This window comes from Schistocerca cancellata, chromosome 2 (genome assembly GCF_023864275.1).
Source record: "Schistocerca cancellata isolate TAMUIC-IGC-003103 chromosome 2, iqSchCanc2.1, whole genome shotgun sequence".
NCBI classification, from domain to species: Eukaryota; Metazoa; Arthropoda; class Insecta; order Orthoptera; family Acrididae; genus Schistocerca; species Schistocerca cancellata.
In genome coordinates this window covers 1,033,554,495-1,033,558,017 of record NC_064627.1, presented here as the reverse complement: position 1 = coordinate 1,033,558,017, position 3,523 = coordinate 1,033,554,495, and positions in this window count along the sequence as shown.

Sequence of the window (3,523 nt, the reverse complement as noted above, 5' to 3'; positions counted from 1 at the left end):
GCACATTCTTTAAGTGTCTCAATTTGTTTTACTGCTGTTTCTTCACTGTCAGTTATAATTGCCAAGTCATCTGCAAACGCTAAATAAGGGATGTTCAATTTTCCTTTACCTCTTCCTAGTTCAATTGGCTTCCACAAGCTTTGTTTCCTTAGTGTTACTTCCCACTCTTTCATAACTTTGTCCAAAACTATATTGAATAATAGTGGTGAGATCCCATCTCCTTGTCTTACTCCTGTTTTAATTGAGAATGGTTCCGAAATTTCCCCTCTGAATTTAATTTTTGATTTGGTTTCTGTTAGTGTTTGTTCAATTAGTTTTCGGGTTTTAGTGTCTAGGCCTCGTTCTTCGAGAATGTGACATAGAGACTGTCTGTCTATGGAATCGTATGCCTTTTTGAAATCAACGAATGTGCAGATTATTGGTTTTGACCTGATTGCTTTAATCTTTAAAATAGTTTTAAGGTTGAATATCTGTTCCGGGCATGATCTATTAGGACGAAAGCCTGCTTGGTAGTCTGAAATTGTATGTTCTAGTTGTTCTTGTGCCCTCTTTAGGAGACATGCAGATAGAATTTTGTAGGTAACTGGTAAAAGTGAAATGCCTCTGTAGTTGTTTACGTCTGATCTCTCTCCCTTTTTGTGCAATGGGTGAATTAGTGCACACTTCCACTCCTCTGGGATATTTTCTGTCTGCCAAATTTCTTGGATGATGCTAGTGATCTCTTTTAACGAATTTGGACCAAGGTTTTTCAGTAGTTCAGCTACAATTCCATCTTCTCCCGATGATTTATTGTTTTTGAGTTTTCTAATGTGACTATAAATTTCTTCTTGAGATGGTGGTGGTGAAGTCTCATTCGTGTGTTCTGGTTGTAATCTGGGGAATCTTGTACTTGGTTGTGGGCAATTTAGGAGTTGTGAGAAATATTTAGCTAGTTCTTGGCAATTTTCTTTGTTAGTTAGTGCCAATTTTCCATTCTGTTTCCGGAAGCAGAGATTTTGTGGAGTGTATCCTTTGATTTGATTTGCGAATATTTTATAAAAATCTTGAGTGTTGTGGTTCTTAAAGTTTTCTTCAATTGTGTTTAGTTGTTCATTAAGGTATTTTCTTTTAGTTTGTCTAAGTATTTTAGCTGTTTGTTTTCTCACTTTGAAAAATGTTTGTTGTGTGGTTTCTGATTTGTCACAATTGTAATTTAAAAAGGCTTGTTGTCTCTCTTCTAATGCGTTATCACAATTCGAATTCCACCATGGATGCTTGGATATTTTCTTTAACGGAATCAAATCTCTTGCTTTCTGTATAATTTTCGTTCGGAAATCTTTCCAGTTGTTTGTTGGTTGTTTATCCCATGCTTCTGTAATTTCTGATTCCTTGATATTTTTCAAGTCAAATTTGGGAATTAGTGGTGATTTCCTTTGGCGTTTCCTTTTTGGAGTGAATTTAATTTTAACTCTGGTAAGGTAGTGGTCAGAATCTATATTTGCCCCTCTGCGGACTTGAACGTCGTGTATTTCTTTCTGGAAGTCATAGGAGATCGCAACATGGTCTATTTGAAATTCACCAAGCTGAAGGTTTGGTGATCTCCATGTTTTTTGTTTATTGGGGTCTTTTCGAAGTGATGTTGTCACGATTTTTAGGTTGTTTTGCTGACATAACTCGATGAGTCTCATGCCGTTCTTGTTTGTGAATTTGTGTGCAGGGTAATTACCGACTGTTTTTTTATATTTCCTCTCTTTGCCAATTTGCGCGTTGAAATCCCCTAGAAGAATTTTTACATCCTCCTCTGGAATTTTGGACATTTCAGTTTCGAGTTTTTCCCAAAATTTTTCTGTCTTCTCCGGTTCTTTTTTGTTGGCAATGTTGGTAGGTGCATGAACATTAATAAATGTATATATTTTGTTGGTGTGCTTGATTCGCATGGTCATTAGTCTGTTACTGATTTGATTTATGTCTATAACAGAGTCAAGGGTGTCCTTATTTACAATAAAAGCCATGCCAAATATTGCAGCTCCTTTGCCAATTTTCTTGTCTGTTTTACTTTTAAAGATACGGAAATTGTTGTAGTCTATTGTTTCTGAATCAGTGAATCTGGTCTCTTGGAGAGCAAGGATTTGAATTTTCTGTTTGTTGAGTTCTGTTGTAAGATTATGAAGTTTGCCTGTCTGAATTAGTGTCTGAATGTTAAAAGTGCCAATAAATGTATGGGACTTTCGTGGACGTTTACTAGAGAACTCCGACTTTCTCTGTCGTACGAGCCCAAGCTCCCCAGAATCCGATAGCTTGGTTGTCGCCACAGGGCGAGTGGATTGGCCACCTGGGGTAATATTAATTTTACTTGTACGAATCATACTGCTTGTAATTAAGTTCCAGCTAATGCTGGGTAGTTAGAACCAGGGATTGTTAGTTCCTGGAGCTTGGTGTTCAGCCGCACCTCACATGGTGAACAGACGCTGGCCAGAGTACCGGTGGTTGCCACACAGACGTGTCTGGGCTTTTCAATATGCTTTATCTTGTTGATAATGCTTGCCTCTTCCGCCAGTTCCGCCGTACCGATGATCTTCATCTCCGTCTTCCCTACCGTTGAGGTCTTCGCCGTATCCCTGGCAAGGGACCCTCACAAGGTACTATCACCCGGGCCAGGTGAACCAAGGTTTTTTTACGAGGTGTTACTCCTCCCCCTCCTCCTTTTACAACCGGGCTTGGGACCGGCTTAGGCGGAGTTATTATTATTATTATTGGTAATGAAATGATTTTACAAACGTTCAAATGGGACTTACTTTTTACAATAATCTTACAACTGGCATTGCGCAAACATACCTTCAGTAGTCTTGTGCTTCTCAAAAATAATAATAATAATAATAATAATAATTATTATTATTATTATTATTATTATTTTTGAGAAGCACAAGACTACTGAAGGTATGTTTGCGCAATGCCAGTTGTAAGATTATTGTAAAAAGTAAGTCCCATTTGAACGTTTGTAAAATCATTTCATTACCAACAGTAAATATTTGAAGAATCGTTTTCAGAATATAATAAATTTTTGCCAGCAATGTTGCAATACTGATTATAATGCATCCCAAAAAACCATCAACTTAAAACTTTGCAAAATTTTATTATTGTCAAGAAAAAGTTTAACTATGAATTACGTAACTTCAGTCAAATTAAAGAAGAACGTCAGCTTTGGTAATAAATACAGCCACTTATTATGACAGCCCACCAGCAGCTGATAGAGTATAGTAAAACAGAGTAAGTATATTCATGTCGCAGTTCGATGTAGCAGTCAGATGGCGATCCATTAACAGTAAAAAAGGTAAGGAACAGTTTTGGGTTGTTGCAGGTAACAGCATTTAAATTTGTATGGGAAGATTGCACTTATTATTATTGAGAAAGAGAGCTAATTTCAAAGGGAAGATTTCATTTGTTATTATTAAGCAAGAGACAGAAATCTGAAGGGAAGGTTTCATAGGTTATTGTAGAAGGGAAGGTTGCGTAACAAAAGAGATATAGAGGAGATGGGAAGGTT